A 20,297-nucleotide genomic window follows, 5' to 3' on the forward strand; every position below is an offset into this window, starting at 1 on the left:
TCAGAAGCAACATTTAGGGGTATCCAGGTGGCTCAGTTGGTTAAGCATCTGACTTTGGTTCACATCATAATCTCAGGGTCCTGGGATAGAACCCAAGTTGGCCCCACCCACTCAGCAGGGAGTCTGCTGTCCCTCTCCCTCTGCCCCTCCTCCCACTTTTGGGCTCCCCCCCAACTCAAGTAAATATATGAAATCTTTTCTTTTTATTTATTTGACAGACAGAGACCAAAAGTAGGCAGAGAAGCAGGCAGTGAGAGAGAGGAAGGGAATCAGGCTCCCTGCTGAGCAGAGAGCCAGATGTGGGGCTCGATCCCAGGACCCTGGGATCATGACTTGAACCGAAGGCAGAGGCTTTAATCCACTGAGCCACCCAGGCATCACAATCCCAAGTAAATATATAAAATCTTAAAAAAATTAATTTTTTTAAAAAGAGGAAGATTTAACCCAGATAGGCCAACTGTAGTAGAGGGAATTGAGAAAGTTGTACAATGATTGGCTTATATGATTTCAAATGTACTGTCAACCAGATTTCCATGGAACAGATGTTTCTATTATTATTTAAACAGATCCAGAGCTTACACATATCAGAAAAAAATTTAAAACTCCAAACCTCATTGAAACTAACACCTGATAAAGATATAACCACAAGAAAAACCCAAATAAAAATTATGGGTCAGGGGCACCTGGGGCTCAGTGGTTTAAGCCTTTGCCTTTGGCTCAGGTTATGGTCTCAAGGTCCTGGGATCAAGCCCCGCATCAGGCTCTCTGCTCAGAGGGGAGCCTGCTTCCCTCTCTCTCTGCCTGCCTCTCTGCCTACTTGTGATTTCTCTCTGTGAAATAAATAGAATCTTTTTAAAAAATTATGGGTCAATCACAATTATGATGACTGATGCAGAAAATCCATACTATAATCCCTAAATGAGTATTTGACTAAAGGGCTCCTCATACTTTATTCTTGGATAGACAAACCTACATTGTGAAGATACTGATTCTCCTGTATTTATTTATAAATCTGACATAATACTCCCCTCACCTCGTCCAAAAGCAAGCAAACAAACAATAAAACTCTAAACATGACTTTGGGAGACAAGAGAGGTGATCCACAGATCAAGAGGAAAGATAAACATATAAGAACAGATATGATATTGGGTGAGTGGGGAAAGGGGGCAGAAATAAAAGGAATATTGAATGGGAAAAATCTTATCAGATGTGAAAACATAAACACATTATAAAGGTATGATATACAAACTAGTTGGTGTATGTGTTTATATGGATATGTAGAAGTAAAAAGTTAGATATGCTTTAGAAATTGCTTCAATATAATCCAAATGTATTGCAAAAGTAACATTTTGTATCAGTTAAAAAGAAATGTTTTACTGAAATAAATCATGTTGGGACAACTAAATTGACACAGGAAAAAAACAAAACCCTTATTTCTAACTCTAAAATGCTCTCAAGTGGGTCACAGTTTTAATGATTACAATATAAATATAATCCCAATTGTTCTAGAAGGAACATGTTCTATTTTCTTTACAATCTTAGATTAAGAAAGGGAGTCCCAACAAGACAAAGAGACAAAAACAAAAAAACAAAAAAACAAAAACAAAAACGGAAAGACTGATTAGTTTGATTGCATATTAATAATATGTAGACTACACAGTTTTTTCTACGTATGATTTATAGTTATAAATAAAAATGGTCACAATGCAAATAAAAAGTTAAAAACTATGATATTGTGGTAACTTCTTTTAGCAAAAGAGATGTGACATAAATAAGAAAATAGTTAATAACTCAAGTACATATCAAAGAATATGAATAAGCACATTATAGGAAAAACATGAATATATGAAAATGAGCTAATTTCATTCAAATTAAAGAAATGCACATAAATTAATAAGTGTATACATATATATTTATCAGAAATCTTTTTTTTTTTAGATTTTATTTATTTATCAGAGAGAGAGGGCGAGAGAGCAAGCACAGGCAGACAGAATTGCAGGCAGAAGCAGGGGAGAAGCAGGCTCCGTGCCAAGGAAGGAGCCCGATGCGGGACTCGATCCCAGGACGCTGGGATCATGTCCTGAGCCAAAGGCAGCTGCTTAACCAACTGAGCCACCCAGGCGTCCCTATATATATATTTATCAATCCCATTGGTAAAGGCAAAACATTTATAAGAAGCAAGATTGATTGTATCTTAAAAGTGTACGTTATGTGCATAGATGACTTTTAGAAACAGACACAAGGAACTTAAAATTTAAAATTTTAAAATATTTTGCATATATGAAATTCAGGAATTTAAATACTATGAAAGGCTTATAAATAAAAGTAATCATACTCTGCCTCACTCCTCTCTACTTTTGGTATTGTTCCTTAGGGACCACTACTTTTTAACAGCTTCAAAAACTTTTCCCATCTGCAACAACCTGGAGGGACCTAAGGATATTATGTTAAGTAAAATAAGTCAGACAGAGAAAGATAAATATCATATGATGATATCATATGTGGGATCTAAGAGGCAAAACAAATGAATAAACAAACAAAAAGCGGAATCAGACTGACAGAGAACAAAGTGGTGGTTGTCAGAGGGAAGGGGGTGGGTAGATGGGCAAAATGAGTGAAGAGGAGTGGGAAACACAGGCTTCCAGTTATGGGATGCGTAAGTCATTGGAATAAAAGGCACAACATAAGGAATATAGTCAATGATACTGTTACAATGTACGGGGACAGATGGTAGTTACACTTGTGGTAAGCATCTTACAATGTATGTCGTACAACTGAAACTAATGTTAACATTGTGTAGCAACTATACTCAAAAGAAGAGCAAAGTCCTCCAGGTAGTTCCTTGTGTTTCTTTAAATGATGTGATTTTATGGCTTCTCTGGATTTAGCTAACTTCCATCATATCTTTTGATGTCCTGCTCTCCTATTACGATATAGGCCATTTATGTCATTGCTGCTTCTCCCTTGTCTTTCTTTCAATATATTCATGTCACTATTTTTATTTTTCGATTGTAATCATGTAAATGCAAATCATTTATTTCTCCTTTTCTTGTCCCATCAATATGGATGGTATTTACGTTCCCACTTTACCTTGTAGCCTGGCCCGGTCACTCCTCTTTGCCTTCCATTCCCAAACATATCTACAATTTCAAGTTTTGACTATTAACAAGGAAAACAAATGTACTTGATCTTATAACCATCCATCTTCTGAATTTCAACATGTTTAATACAAAGGGCAAAAGCAATAAATAATGTTTATGTTATAATAAATATGTAAAGCCAAGTGGTTATTATATTTCCTTCCTGAAAGAGTCTGCTTTGATCGTCCACATCCGCCTACGCCATTCTCACAGATTTTATAGCTCTTTTTTCTTGTTCTTGGATTTGCTGCCTGTCAGTGTCAAATTCTGATGTCTCAAGCGTATTATGATACCCCTTAGATCCCCGTTAAGGAAGAACTTGCCTCAGCAGCTGGAAATGCTGCCAGCCAGCTGCCTCTCCTCAGCGGTTGTCATACCGTCTCATGTACAGACCGCAGCGGTGACCAAGGGCACACTCGCGGTGCTGGCACTCCTCAGATGACTGATCCAGGCAGCAGAATGAAAGCCTTCCCATTTTGGCCAAGAGAGTACAATTCGGACAGACAGTGCCAACGTCAGAGCTTCTCCAAGGGTCACTGAGGTCGTTTCTCAGTGCTCTCTCTCTATCCAATCCTGCTTCCTCCAGCCCTTTTTAAAGGCGTTGATCCCAAGGGCAGTTCCTAATAAACATTCCACATGCTAACTCCCATCTTGGAATCTGCTTCTCGGAGAAACTCAGCCTACTATTTTCACCTGACTGGCACCTTGCCCAGGAACCTGGAGATCATGCCAAGAAATCGGACGCCGGTACAACCTAAAACCACTCCCTCTACCAAGGAGCTCTCTAGGAGCAGCTTCTTAATCATCCCACTTGGAGTAAACTGCCTTCCCACAAACAAGTCCGAGTTGCACTCCCTTCACTCATATCCTAAGGGACATCCCTTATCTTTCTCTTTTTGTTAAAGTTTAATTTATTTATTTGAGAGAGAAAGAGAGAGAGAGTGCACGTGCCATGCACAAGTTGGGGGAAGGGCAGAGGGAAGAAAGAATCTCAGGCAGACTCCCCACGGTGCATGAGCCTGATATGGGGCTTGAGAACGCGACCCTGAGAGCGTCACCTAAAGTGAAACCAAGAGTTTGTTGCTTAAATGACTATGCCACCCAGGCACCCCAGCCTTTATCTCTTCAGGGATCCCACATCCAGTTGCGATCTGAAACAAAAGTCAAAAAGAAACTCTGGTTCATACATGACTGAGACACTGTTGCATTTTTTTGTCCTGGTGTAACTCCTCTCCCAGTGCCTCCCCTGTTCACTACCCTCTCTCAAAGAACCCTCCATACAGGATGTCCATTGGTTTCAATGTTCTCTTTGTCTTAGTTGGTTTGGACTGCTGTAATGAAATACCATAGACCAGGTAAACAACAGAGATCTATTTCTCATAGTTCTATAAGCCCAAAGTCTGAGATCAGAGTGCCAGGATAGTTGGCTCTAGGGAGATTTCTCTTGTGGGTTGCAGATTGGTGACTTTTTCTTGAATCCTCACTGAAAAGGGTGAAAGAGTTCTCTGTGGTCCCTTTTATAAGGCCCTAATCCCATTCATGAGGATGGAGCCCAAATGACCTAATTCTGTCTCTGATACCACCATACTGAGCACGTGAATTTTGTGGGGACATAAACGTCCAGTTTGTAACACTACTTACTTCAATTTTCCTTAGTTGTATCTTTTTATAATTTTTAGGGTCACACAGAGAGGTCCTTTACCCATCTATTCGTCAGCTCTGGGTGGCAGTTCTCCTGGGCGATCATCACATTCATTGGCTTCCAGCAAATGCTAGCCTTACTCTACATCTGTGGGGACTGGTCCTTCTCTAGCCCATTGCACAGTCTCATCTGGAATTGAATCCACAATTCCTGGATCTTCTCTTTTCTTTCTTGGTTGATTCTCCCATTTTTAGGAAATACATCCTCAAGTGATTCCTTGTCCATCCAGTACAAGTGTTTTGCTTGCTTGCTTGCTTGCTTGTTTGTTTTGCTCTGTTTTCTCAGAATGGGATTTTGCTCTGGTTCCTCACCTAACTCCCACCCAAATGTGTCTTCTTGAATTCTGCTAAAGGGATTAATCTTCAGATGAACATCCTTCCTTTCTCTGAAGTTTGCTCATGTATACTCTTTTAAACCCGCTTACTAATGGATTATGAGGGAAAAGGGAGACTTTGATCACCTTCAAGAGAGGGACACTTCTTTTCAATTGCAATTCTTCTGAGTTGTTGAAAATTTTTACAATGAGAGCACAGTCTTTTATTTTTCGATAGAAGAAAAGTAATTTGACAAATGGCAACACATTTAATAAGCAACTACTATGTACTAGGCATTGCTCTAGACAGTTTTTGAGGTTCAAGAGTTTGAGCAAAACTCAACACCAATATACAATTCAAAAAAGAACTTGTCATTGAAAGCACAGCAATTTCTGGATTTGTCACACTAGGCTAGCTGTCTGTGGAAGCCTATAGATTTTTAGTATGCCTTAAAAGTACAGTGAAAACAATCTTTAGTTTCAGCAGCTGAAATTTCTTACTCTCATAATGTGGTCTCTGAAATAATTTTTAACAGAATGTAAAATCTGAATCAGCAGCTTAAAGGGAGCTCATTTTGCCACGTAAAACATTTTTCCATTGTCCTATGTGTTTTAGAATAAGTTCAGCTATAAAATTATAATCAGAGTCAAGCAAAATGGATGAGAAAACCTTCCAGGGTACTCTAGATATTAAATGGGAAAATAGTCAATTGATTTATATCGTTTGGTTCCTTAAACCAATGCATGTTAAGACATAATGAGTTTTTACCTATTTTATATGCATTTAAAGCATATTTAAAAGTACGTAGATAATGCTTTTTTTAATTTTCACAATTGACCTAATTTACAGGAAATCCACTCTCAATTTTAGATAAGTTTATATGTTTACATTCATTTTTCAAGTATAATAATAGAATGTTGGGGTAGCAGAGGAAATAAAGGCACTGACACTTTTTAAAGGCTTTCAAGTTACCAAGCACTGTGAAAGCTATTTTCTAGACTGCTGGTTCTCTTGCTATGAAATCAGAATACTAATATCTCATCTCTCAGGGTTCAAACGAGGACGGAGTATGTCTAACACACAGTCAGTAGTCAGTCAGTGATGTTCCTTTCCTTTATACTCCTACCTTCATGGATTAATTGACATAAGATTGGTCATATTCCTATGAATGAAAACAGCTATTTCAAGGAAACAACTATTTTCCAAGGCTGCCAATAGAGTCGTTAATTAATACTGCGTAACCAAATGAGAACCTCAAAAATATCAGAAAGAAAGCTGTCTTGGGCACGTAGGAAGCAGCTTTTTATGTGCACGTGGTGTAAGTAAAAGGGCATGAGGCTGGGTCCACAGTCCAGGAGAGAAACCCAATCTTGCACCTTTATATTTGGTTACATTGCAAATCCGTCTCATTGCAATAAGAAAAGTGAAGCAAAACAAACAAAAAACAACCGACTTTGGTTTTTAACTGACACCCCCCCCCCTCACATTTTCGCAAGGTGGCAAAGAGGCAAATTATTTAACTTCCTATCCAGCCTGCGGTATCATGTGAAATTTGGAAATATGTATATGCACCTAAAGTGTTAACCGTTGCTGGTTCTCCATGATGGCTAATATAAGAATAACCAAAATGGGATGCTGTTATCATACCACTAATCTGAAACATACTTTCAGCACAAGTCAAAGCGTCACCTCTGAACTAAAATTCAGCACATTCATAATCTATTTCCTCATTCTCTTGGTTAACAAATATTTACTGAGGACCTATAATATGCCAGACACTGTGTTACACATTATGCTAATATCAGTGGGAAAAAAAAAAAAAAGGGTCTGAAAAACCTCCCCCTGGAAACAAAACAAAATAAAAACCTTCTCTCAAAGGGCTTGTCTTTTAGACGGTAAAGACAGTAAATATAATAAGTAAATGATATAGTATGTTAGAACATGCAAGTTCTATGAAGATTAAACTGGCAGGGACATATAATGTAGGTGGAAAGTGGGGGAGTTGCCATTTTAATTTGATCAAAGAAGTCTCCACTAGGAGTTGGCATTTGAGCAAGGACCTGAAGTAGAGGACGAAGCAAACCATGAGGATTTCAGAAGGAAAAGCATTCCAAGCACAGAGAATAGCAACAGTAAAGGCTATGTGGGGAAAGGGAGCTTCCAGGGAGCCAGAAAGCTCGTGCGGCTGAAGCAGAAAGAGCAAAAGGGAGGACAGCAGGACATGAAGTCTGGGATGGGGGTTTGTGTATTACAGGACATTTAAGGACTTTGGTTTCATCCTCAGTTTGCTTATATTTATGTATAGATAACTATTTTTATGGCAATATTCATACAACTCAGTTGGCTAAAAAAATAAACTCTTTTGTTCCGTATCATTAAAAAAAATAGTGGCGGGAAATTAAAAACACATGAAAAAGGGTATCCTTTATTAATAAATCTTACCCAGGAACAAATTTTTTCTAAAGAAATCTTGTTTATAGCATGCAAAAATTTCTAATATTAACCTCTGGTACTCACCCACAAGTTTCAAACCCTGCTTGTTTTTAGCATTGGACTAATTGGTGTACACAGTGATATTTATGCAAATGTGTCATAGACAGTAACTTGAACAGATGTTCAGATTTTCTTTTTTTAAGGCACTGAAAGTAGAACCACATTTTTTTCTTTCCATTGAATCGATGCAATGTCTGAATTCTGATTAAATAATCCTGGTTTCCTAGTGCGATCTGGAGTGACCATGTAATTTATCACCCAAAATAGGACACTTTGGTGGAGGGCAAGTGCTAAACTGGAAAGACATAAATCTGAATTGTCCCAAACAACCAGAATACATGGACCCCAGAGATAGATTGAACAACACTTTTGGACTTGAGCAGATCTAGAATTGAATCACTCCCTTTATAGATTGAAACACACTACATAGGCTGTTTTAGACCCATAATGTAGAGTTATAAATCTTGGCAGACTGTTGCTTGGGAGGATTTATTCCAATGAAAACACATGCATATCCAGTACAGAGCCATTATAGGAATGGGATCTAAGCAAACATGGGAGGTAGGAAGAATTATGTTCAATTATTAGAGAAGTCATTGAAAGGGGATTATTATAAAACTTTCCTGGGCTAAGTTACCCTAAGGCCATAATAGTACAGAACTATAGTTAACTCAGTGAGTATCAAAGTAACCAGCAATGATTCTGAGAATACTCTGACATACACAATAGCACCGTCCTTACTTCTTCAACTAAATTCATAATCATTGAAGTGATGGAATCCTGAAACATAGTATCCATAGTCTTACCACTATGAACGATGAACCTCATAACAGAGAAAATCATTTTTAATTTAATTTAATCATTTTTAAGTTTTCAGGTAGCAGATTGGTTTAAAATGGCAAGTTTTGAAAACAAAAGTTTCTCTGGAAAAAAAAAATTTAAACATTTCCTTTCTTCTTAAAATTATAATACTTGGAGAAACATATTTGACACCAAATTGTCTTACATTTCAGATTCTTATGGGTAATTACAGGAGACTGGAATCTTTATGGGACACTCTAGGCTCTTGAGGTTTAATAACATGTTCAATTTTCATGTGAAATACCAATTTGAGGGTACTGGCAAAAGATTCTAAGATGCTTTCTACACAAAGACATTGATATAATCTCATTTTCTGAAATTAAAGGTATTTGGACCCTTTCTCTACTCTTTCAAATGACTTTAATCCAATTTACTTGCTTTTTTTTTTTTTTTTTTTTTGATTTTTTTTTTTTTCCTCTTATAAACATATATTTTTATCCCCAGGGGTACAGGTCTGTGAATCACCAGGTTTACACACTTCACAGCACTCACCAAATCACATGCCCTCCCCAATGTCCATAATCCCAACCCCCTCTCCCAAACCCCCTCCCCCCGGCAACCCTCAGTTTGTTTTGTGAGATTAAGAGTCACTTATGGTTTGTCTCCCTCCCAATCCCATCTTGTTTCATTTATTCTTCTTCTACTCACTTAAGCCTCCATGTTGTATCACCACTTCCTCATATCAGGGAGATCATATGATAGTTGTCTTTCTCTGCTTGACTTATTTAGCTAAGCAGGATACGCTCTAGTTCCATCCATGTTGTTGCAAATGGCAAGATTTCATTTCTTTTGATGGCTGCATAGTATTCCATTGTGTATATATACCACATCTTCTTGATCCATTCATCTGTTGATGGACATCTAGGTTCTTTCCATAGTTTGGCTATTGTGGACATTGCTGCTATAAACATTCGGGTACACGTGCCCCTTTGGATCACTACATTTGTATCTTTAGGGTAAATACCCAATAGTGCAATTGCTGGGTCATAGGGCAGTTCTATTTTCAACATTTTGAAGAACCTCCATGCTGTTTTCCAGAGTGGCTGCACCAGCTTGCATTCCCACCAACAGTGTAGGAGGGTTCCCCTTTCTCCGCATCCTCGCCAGCATCTGTCATTTCCTGACTTGTTGATTTTAGCCATTCTGACTGGTGTGAGGTGATATCTCATTGTGGTTTTGATTTGTATTTCCCTGATGCCGAGTGATATGGAGCACTTTTTCATGTGTCTGTTCGCCATCTGGATGTCTTCTTTGCAGAAATGTCTGTTCATGTCCTCTGCCCATTTCTTGATTGGATTATTTGTTCTTTGGGTGTTGAGTTTGCTAAGTTCTTTATAGATTCTGGACACTAGTCCTTTATCTGATATGTCGTTTGCAAATATCTTCTCCCATTCTGTCAGTTGTCTTTTGATTTTGTTAACTGTTTCCTTTGCTGTGCAAAAGCTTTTGATCTTGATGAAATCCCAGTTGTTCATTTTTTCCCTTGCTTCCCTTGCCTTTTGCGTTGTTCCTAGGAAGATGTTGCTGCGGCAGAGGTCGAAGAGGTTGCTGCCCGTGTTCTCCTCAAGGATTTTGATGGATTCCTTTCGTACATTGAGGTCCTTCATCCATTTTGAGTCTATTTGTGTGTGTGGTGTAAGGAAATGGTCCAATTTCATTTTTCTGCATGTGGCTGTCCAATTTTCCCAGCACCATTTATTGAAAAGGCTGTCTTTTTTCCATTGGACATTCTTTCCTGCTTTGTCGAAGATTAGTTGACCATAGATTTGAGGGTCTATTTCTGGGCTCTCTATTCTGTTCCATTGATCTATGTGTCTGTTTTTGTGCCAGTACCATGCTGTCTTGATGATGACAGCTTTGTAATAGAGCTTGAAGTCCGGAATTGTGATGCCACCAACGTTGGCTTTCTTTTTCAATATCCCTTTGGCTATTCGAGGTCTTTTCTGGCTCCATATAAATTTTAGCATTATTTGTTCCATTTCTTTGAAAAAGATGGATGGTACTTTGATAGTAATTGCATTAAATGTGTAGATTGCTTTAGGTAGCATAGACATTTTCACAATATTTATTCTTCCAATCCAGGAGCATGGAATATTTTTCCATTTCCTTGTGTCTTCCTCAATTTCTTTCATGAGTACTTTATAGTTTTCTGAGTATAGATTCTGTGTCTCTTTGGTTAGGTTTATTCCTAGGTATCTTATGGTTTTGGATGCAATTGTAAATGGGATTGACTCCTTAATATCTCTTTCTTCTGTCTTGCTGTTGGTGTAGAGAAATGCAACTGATTTCTGTGCATTGATTTTATATCCTGATACTTTACTGAATTCCTGTATAAGTTCTAGCAGTTTTGGAGTGGAGTCTTTTGGGTTTTCCACATATAGTATCATATCATCTGCGAAGAGTGATAATTTGACTTCTTCTTTGCCGATTTGGATGCCTTTAATTTCCTTTTGTTGTCTGATTGCTGAGGCTAGAACCTCTAGTACGATGTTGAATAGCAGTGGTGATAATGGACATCCCTGCCGTGTTCCTGACCTTAGCGGAAAAGCTTTCAGTTTTTCTCCTTTGAGAATGATATTTGCGGTGGGTTTTTCATAGATGGCTTTGATGATATTGAGGTATGTGCCCTCTATCCCTACACTTTGAAGAGTTTTGATCAGGAAGGGATGTTGTACTTTGTCAAATGCTTTTTCAGCATCTATTGAGAGTATCATATGGTTCTTGTTCTTTCTTTTATTGATGTGTTGTATCACATTGACTGATTTGCGGATGTTGAACCAACCTTGCAGCCCTGGAATAAATCCCACTTGGTCGTGGTGAATAATCTTTTTAATGTACTGTTGAATCCTATTGGCTAGTATTTTGGTGAGTATTTTCGCATCTGTGTTCATCAAGGATATCGGTCTATAGCTCTCTTTTTTGGTGGGATCCTTGTCTGGTTTTGGGATCAAGGTGATGCTGGCTTCATAAAATGAGTTTGGAAGTTTTCCTTCCATTTCTATTTTTTGGAACAGTTTCAGGAGAATAGGAATTAGTTCTTCTTTAAATGTTTGGTAGAATTCCCCCGGGAAGCCGTCTGGCCCTGGGCTTTTGTTTGTTTGGAGATTTTTAATGACTGTTTCAATCTCCTTACTGGTTATGGGTCTGTTCAGGCTTTCTATTTCTTCCTGGTTCAGTTGTGGTAGTTTATATGTTTCTAGGAATGCATCCATTTCTTCCAGATTGTCAAATTTATTGCCATAGAGTTGCTCATAGTATGTTCTTATAATAGTTTGTATTTCTTTGGTGTTAGTTGTGATCTCTCCTCTTTCATTCATGATTTTATTTATTTGGGTCCTTTCTCTTTTCTTTTTGATAAGTCGGGCCAGGGGTTTATCAATTTTATTAATTCTTTCAAAGAACCAGCTCCTAGTTTCGTTGATTTGTTCTATTGTTTTTTTGGTTTCTATTTCATTGATTTCTGCTCTGATCTTTATGATTTCTCTTCTCCTGCTGGGCTTAGGGTTTCTTTCTTGTTCTTTCTCCAGCTCCTTTAGGTGTAGGGTTAGGTTGTGTACCTGAGACCTTTCTTGTTTCTTGAGAAAGGCTTGTACCGCTATATATTTTCCTCTCAGGACTGCCTTTGTTGTGTCCCACAGATTTTGAACCGTTGTATTTTCATTATCATTTGTTTCCATGATTTTTTTCAATTCTTCTTTAATTTCCCGGTTGACCCATTCATTCTTTAGAAGGATACTGTTTAGTCTCCATGTATTTGGGTTCTTTCCAAACTTCCTTTTGTGGTTGAGTTCTAGCTTTAGAGCATTGTGGTCTGAAAATATGCAGGGAATGATCCCAATCTTTTGATACCGGTTGAGTCCTGATTTAGGACCGAGGATGTGATCTATTCTGGAGAATGTTCCATGTGCACTAGAGAAGAATGTGTATTCTGTTGCTTTGGGATGAAATGCTCTGAATATATCTGTGATGTCCATCTGGTCCAGTGTGTCGTTTAAGGCCTTTATTTCCTTGCTGATCTTTTGCTTGGATGACCTGTCTATTTCAGTGAGGGGAGTGTTAAAGTCCCCTACTATTATTGTATTATTGTTGATGTGTTTCTTTGATTTTGTTATTAATTGGTTTATATAGTTGGCTGCTCCCACATTAGGGGCATAGATATTTAAAATTGTTAAATCTTCTTGTTGGACAGACCCTTTGAGTATGATATAGTGTCCTTCCTCATCTCTTATTATAGTCTTTGGCTTAAAATCTAATTGATCTGATATAAGGATTGCCACTCCTGCTTTCTTCTGATGTCCATTAGCATGGTAAATTCTTTTCCACCCCCTCACTTTAAATCTGGAGGTGTCTTCGGGCTTAAAATGTGTTTCTTGGAGGCAACATATAGATGGGTTTTGTTTTTTTATCCATTCTGATACCCTGTGTCTTTTGACAGGGGCATTTAGCCCATTCACATTCAGGGTAAGTATTAGAGATATGAATTTAGTGCCATTGTATTGCCTGTAAGGTGACTGTTACTGTATATGGTCTCTGTTCCTTTCTGATCTACCACTTGTAGGCTCTCTCTTTGCTTAGAGGACCCCTTTCAATATTTCCTGTAGAGCTGGTTTGGTATTTGCAAATTCTTTCAGTTGTTGTTTGTCCTGGAAGCTTTTAATCTCTCCTTCTATTTTCAATGATAGCCTAGCTGGATATAGTATTCTTGGCTGCATGTTTTTCTCGTTTAGTGCTCTGAAAATATCATGCCAGCTCTTTCTGGCCTGCCAGGTCTCTGTGGATAAGTCAGCTGCCAATCTAATATTTTTACCATTGTATGTTACAGACTTCTTTTCCCGGGCTGCTTTCAGGATTTTCTCTTTGTCATTGAGACTTGTAAATTTTACTATTAGGTGACGGGGTGTGGGCCTATTCTTATTGATTTTGAGGGGCGTTCTCTGAACCTCCTGAATTTTGATGCTCGTTCCCTTTGCCATATTGGGGAAATTCTCCCCAATAATTCTCTCCAGTATACCTTCTGCTCCCCTCTCATTTTCTTCTTCTTCTGGAATCCCAATTATTCTAATGTTGTTTCGTCTTATGGTGTCACTTATCTCTCGAATTCTCCCCTCGTGGTCCAGTAGCTGTTTGTCCCTCTTTTGCTCAGCTTCTTTATTCTCTGTCATTTGGTCTTCTATATCACTAATTCTTTCTTCTGCCTCATTTATCCTAGCAGTTAGAGCCTCCATTTTTGATTGCACCTCATTAATAGCTTTTTTGATTTCACCTTGGTTAGATTTTAGTTCTTTTATTTCTCCAGAAAGGGCTTTTATATCTCTCGAGAGGGTTTCTCTAATATCTTCCATGCCTTTTTCGAGCCCGGCTAGAACCTTGAGAATTGTCATTCTGAACTCTAGATCTGACATATTACCGATGTCTGTATTGATTAGGTCCCTAGCCTTCGGTACTGCCTCTTGTTCTTTTTTTTGTGTTGAATTTTTATGTCTTGTCATTTTGTCCAGATAAGTGTAAATGAAGGGGAAAGTAAAATACTAAAAGGGTGGCAACAACCCCAGGAAAATATGCTTTAACCAAATTAGAAGAGATCCAAAATCGTGAGTGGGGAGAAAGGGGATAAAAAGAGGTTCAAAAAGGAAGAAAGAAAAAAAAAAAAAAAAGAAAAGAAAAGAATTTTTTTAAAAAAGAAAACACCTAAGAAAAATGTAAAAAAGAAAAAATATATATATTAGATAAACTAGTAAAAAATCGTTAAAAAAGAAAAAGGTAACAGTTTAAAAAAAAAAAAATTTTTACCCGAAGGCGAGAAAAAAAAAAAAAATGAAAAAGAAAAAATTAAATTAACTGCAAGACTAAAAAAAATCACAGGAAAAAAGCCATGAGTTCCGGGTTTGGCCTTCTCCTCCTCTGGAATTCTGCTGCTCTCCTTGGTATTGAAACCGCACTCCTTGGTAGGTGAACTTGGTCTCGGCTGGATTTCTTGTTGATCTTCTTGGGGAGGGGCCTGGTGTAGTGATTCTCAAGTGTCTTTGCCCCAGGCGGAATTACACCGCCCTTACCCGGGGCCGGGGTGAGTAATCCACTCGGGTTTGCTTTCAGGAGCTTTTGTTACCTGAGCGCTTTCCGTAGAGTTCCGGAGGACGGGAATACAAATGGCGGCCTCCTGGTCTCCGGCCCGGAGGAGCCGAGAGCCCAGGGCCCCACTCCTCAGTGCGCCCTCAGAGAACAGCGCCCAGTTACTCCCGTCTGCCTGACCTCCGGCTGCGCTCCGAGCTCACCGAGCCTGCGACCGGTTCAAGGTAACACGGAGCTGCGAGCTTACTGCCGGCTCTGTCTCTGTAGCCGGCTTTCCCGTTCCAATACCCGCAAGCTCTGCGACACTCAGACACCCCCGATCCTTCTATGACCCTGCGGGACCTGAGGCCACACTGACCCCGCGTGGGCTTCGCCCCGGTTTAGCCTCTGGAGCGATGTCCCTCAGCGGAACAGACTTTTAAAAGTCCTGATTTTGTGCGCGGTTGCTCCGCTGCTTGCCGGGAGCCGGCCCCTCCCCCCGGGGTCTATCTTCCCGTCGCTTTGGATTCACTTCTCCGCCGGTCCTACCTTTCAGAAAGTGGTTGTTTTTCTGTTTCCAGAATTGCTGTTCTTCTTCTCTTCGATCTGCCGATGGATTTTCAGGTGTTTGCAATCTTTAGATAAGCTATCTAGCTGATCTCCGGCTAGCTGAAGCAGTCTCAGCTTGCTACTTCTCCGCCATCTTGACTCCTCCCCCAATTTACTTGCTTTTATTTCCCATGTTTTATCCACAGAATTTGACATTATGCTCCATCTCAATTACAATGAGCTCAATCCATTACCTACTTTGTGCCCCGAAATTCACTTCAATGAGTACCTTTACTTCATCTGAGCACTAAAATATCTATTTCTAACTATTTCACACATAAGTACACGTATATATTCATGATTCAGTTAAATATATTAGATATCTATTCAAATAATGTATATGATATTTTCACTAAATGAAAGATGTTTATCTTGTGGTTATAAAATATTGGAATTATTTTTTTTTCCTTCTGACTTATTTGAAATGTATACCTTCGAACACCTTTGGAAGAGACTTCTAAGTATCCATTTCCAGTATGGCAATGTAAAACTAATATAAAGTTTTAGATCTTTCTTATGTTAATAATCCACCAAGTCTGAGAAATGCATAACACAGTCAGAAAAAAGAATCTTCCCAAAAGAGATTATCTTCAACAAACTCACTTTAGTTTTGCAATGAGAACCTACCCTCTGGCACCATCTATTGACTGCATTGCTTTACTTCTAATCAAACCACATGCAAATTAGAAGAATGAATAAAACATAAACTTCTATTCCTCATTTTTCACTAACGGTGAGTAGCCTGAGCCATTGACACAGACAGTAGTTTATGCATTCAGATATGTCAGTAAATTTAAGGGGCACCCTTGGACTCTGATAGCGCCTTCTCATCACTAATGAGTACTTACTTTAACTTGTCTGCAGGAGTCCACCACTACAGCTGCCCACCTCCGCAGCTGATATTCATGCTGAAATGTCTAATCAGAGGCCAAAATAATTTTCTCCAGGATTAAATGGCTGTGTCAAATGTCTCTCTCTCTCTTTTTAAAAAAGCATTTAAACTCCGCTGGAGAACCATAGACACAATCGTCTGTAGTTCTGACTTCGAAACAGGGCATTAAAAAGACAACTGTGGGGGCGCCTGGGTGGCTCAGTGGGTTAAGCCGCTGCCTTCAGCTCAGGTCATGATCTCAGGGTCCTGGGATCGAGTCCCGCATCCGGCTCTCTGCTCAGCGGGGAGCCTGCTTCCCTCTCTCTCTCTCTGCCTGCCTCTCCATCTACTTGTGATTTCTCTCTGTCAAATAAATAAATAAAATCTTAAAAAAAAAAAAAAGACAACTGTGTGATGGGCACCACTTGGGTGCTATTATTTAGCTAGATATATTGACACAGACTATTCAGTTTAATACCAAAAATAATATCCCTCCCCAAATTACAGATGAGGAAACTAAGTGCAAAAAGATTTGACATCTTGGGTTAGGCCCTCAACATACTTCAGGTTTTTAATTCAAATTCGAAAAACTATAAGACACTTTTTCAGTCTTTCCTTGGCTTTCTTGCCTAAAAATTTTTTTTTTTCTTTTTATGGTCTTTTACTTTATGAACATGGAAATTGTACCCTTTTTTTTTAATATAATTTTTTATTTTTTATAAACACATCATCCAACCCCAACACTTCTCATCCTCTTTCACTGTTTAATAATTATCACTATATTTTATTTATGTTTCTTGTTTCTTGTCTTTCTCTCTCCACAGGATATTGGATGCATGATACCAGAAATTTTAGCTGTTTTGTTCATAACTATGATTCTAGCACTAGAACAGTGCCTGGAACAGAGTAGGAGCTTAATGAACATTCTTTAATGAATGGAGAAGTAAAAATGAATATCTATTAGTGGTGAAACTCGGATTAGAATCCAGGCCTCTTTAAGTCCTCTTTCTATTGCTACCAGCTATGACACTTTTAATCCTGTGCAAAATAAATTTATCTCCAATATCTCGTATTAACTTAAACCATACAAGGAAAAAAGCTGTCTTTTCTTTCAACTTTTTCTGATTAACTAGAACAAGGAAACATGTAGAGTTCCTCTTCAACTACTCATTTCTTATCTTCAATACATTTCTGCTAAATGGCTTCCAGATACTAGACACATCTGAGGAAAAGCTTCTTCTCTTTTCTGCATTCAATATAGATGTGTGTCACTATACAAAACATCTGAGACTTTGGCAAGTCTCTACACTGCCTTCTTGCAGGATGCAAGGAAGGAGATCCATAGGTCAGTGGTGAGGACTTATTGGAGTATACTTATAAAAATTTTTACTTCACTCATGTTTTTTTTTTTTCCAGATGCTCGTGATGAGAGTTTATGTACTTAATGAACTATGAGTGAACTATGAGACAAAACAAGAGAGAGACAAACTTTTCTCTTCTTTTCAATGAATGTAGTATCTAATTAGAAGCAAAAATACAAGAGAAAAGAAACTGAAAACACAAAAAGACAAATTTTACAATCTTTGCTAGGTTACTTTAAAGAAACCCACAGCCTGCCTTAGTTTATTTCCAGCAAGAATGCTGCAGAACTCATTTCTTTGTGGATAAAAGGGAAGAACACATCCCTTTGCTAAGGAGGTGGTGTCATAGGAGAAAGAAGATTCTTATCCTAGCGTCAGTTATCAGAGAATGAAAACCAGAGGCACATACTTGGATAGAAAAAGACAGCTAGAAGAAAGGACTTAACCTCCTTCTAAGGGTCCAGTAGATTTTGTAGAGATAGTATGTCTACACTTCACTTGGATGGAGGTCTGATTTAGGAAGAGGAGAACCGAGGACAGGAAATATTTATTCTCTAAATCAGATCATCTATATGCCTGGACAGTCTTGGGGAATATGCTTAACTGTGCCTCAGTATCTTCATCTTTTTCAAACAGGATTAATGACAACACATCTAGTTCCCCGGGATGCTAAGGAATTAATGGTTTAACGTATGTAAAGCACTTACAATAGTTTCAGCACATACTACACTATGTAATGTCACTATTATCGTTTTTAGTAGTATTTATTTCATTGTTTCCTCTTTGTTTGAAATAAATCATTGGTTTACTGTCCCAGTTGCTGTATTTACTATATTTTTAAATATAGTAAATTTTAAATGTATAAAATAAAGGATTGTCTATTTGTTTTGAATTCTGTATACGGAATTACAGTGGAAATGCAGACAGGTTAAAAGGAAAGGTAAATATGAGGTGAGTTGTGTCCACCAAATCCTAGCCTGCTTTCATATGAGATTATTTCACCAATGCAAAATTGGAGATGCTGACTTATAGTTTTGTTGTGGATGAACATCATATAACTCTTTAACTCTTTTTTATGACTCTAATTTATAACTCTTATAAATACCAGCACTATGTTGTGTGAAGAACACTAGATACAGAGACAGATTTAGATTTGAATACCCCCCCCATTGAAATCCTAATTCAAGATAATTCAGTCCTTTCAAATATATCCACTTCTTATTACTCTGACCTCTTATCCTAATTTTTTGCCCCATATCCATAGCCATAACCATGGTCCACACCAGTCCCCTTCATTTCTATTCTTCAAATATGCCAGACATGCTCACACCTCAGGACCTTTGTGCTGTCTCCTCTTCCTAAAATATTTCTGTCCCCAAACCCTCATGGATAACATCCTAATCTCCTCCAAGTTTTTGTTCAATATAACTTTCTCTTTAAAATCTCCTTTGTTGACCCTACTTCAGATCTTGAAGATCTATGGGTTTGGAAGACAATGGTGACTGCCAGAGTTTAAATCTCCTGTTCACCATCCCCTCAAAACCTATAAAACCAACAAGAAAAGCAAATAAAACCACAGGTGATCCACACTTTCAGTGGGAGTAGAAAAAACTAGAAAATGCAATAACCTTTACATTGTTTTTAAGTAGAAGAAAAAAACATTCCAATAGCAGTGGAAACTGCCTTTCCTGCAAGCACACAGGTGCAGAGCTGAAGACAGAGCACCAATCTCTCCATTCACCACAATGCCACTGAAAACATGATTCATAAAAGAAGTTGCACAGCTTAGGGCAGAATTAGAACAAGTGGGCATGCTTACTGATGAGGGATATAGGAATAGAAAATAGCAGACTATATCCATACAGAACTATTATGAAAAATCAATAAAAGTGAATCAAAGCTTTTCAGCTGATGAAAATTCTCTCCACAAAACCAAAAACTTCAAAGAATTGTAACACAATACACCAAACTGAATTAAATATCCTCACACACCACTTTGGAAATGACTTTAAGATAATCTGAATTGGAATTCTAAAAATTGAGAGCAGAAATGGATAAAAACATGAAGAAATAAAATGAGAATTTACTGAACCCAGAAAAGAAATAGAAGAAACATTAAATATCACAAAGCCTAAATCACATCATGTCCAAGGGAGAATGAATTCCAATGAATATTTATCAAGGGACTTGATGAAAGAGACAACCAGAAAAAACGAAAATGATATAAAAAAGGGAAATGGAAAGGTTCAGAAAGTGAAACAGAAGAGGAGCAAAGGATGTCCAACACTTGTATATCTGGTGTCCTTGACTATGAAACTTAAAACCATGGAAAGAATTCATATCTAAAACCGTAACCCAAGAGAACTTGCCAGAAAATAAAATAAGACCTAAATCTGCATACTGCAAGGGCCAAATAAGTATCCAGAAAAGCTGAACTAGAACAAGCAGCTCCAAGATATATTTGGTGAAACTATTAGACTTTAAAGAAATCTACAACACTCTCAGTATTGCCCCATAAAGAGACAACAGAATACAAAGGCCAGAGAGGTAGACAGGCAATCCAACTTCTCAGAAATGAAATCTAAAGCAAGGCAATCTGAAGTGACATTTTCAAGAAACAAAGAAATCCTAACAACAGATAAGTTCTACAAGTGTCAAAACAATTCTGAGTGTTCAAAAACTTGGAGAATACATATGCTCTTCTGAAGGAATCTACTAGAGGATTAATTTTATCCAGTCAAGTACTGAGTAGAGAAACCCTTGTAAAAGGATTGATGATACTTCACATTTTTAATTATAGGACTAAGGCAGGGCTTGGTTCTATAGACTTCTAAAACTTGAGGTTTTTTAAAAAGATATTATTTATTTATTTGAAAGAGAGAGAGAGAGCGAGAAAGA

At 38.0% G+C, this 20,297-nt stretch overlaps 1 protein-coding gene across 12 annotated transcripts in view; it reads right to left on the minus strand.

Annotated features, from left to right (window-relative positions):
* RALYL (RALY RNA binding protein like) overlaps nucleotides 1-20,297 on the minus strand; it is a 713,948-nt gene that overhangs the window by 248,165 nt on the left and 445,486 nt on the right. The gene's annotated exons all lie outside the window — the stretch shown is intronic.

The sequence above is a fragment of the Mustela lutreola genome, chromosome 3 (genome assembly GCF_030435805.1).
Source record: "Mustela lutreola isolate mMusLut2 chromosome 3, mMusLut2.pri, whole genome shotgun sequence".
Classification (NCBI taxonomy): domain Eukaryota; kingdom Metazoa; phylum Chordata; class Mammalia; order Carnivora; family Mustelidae; genus Mustela; species Mustela lutreola.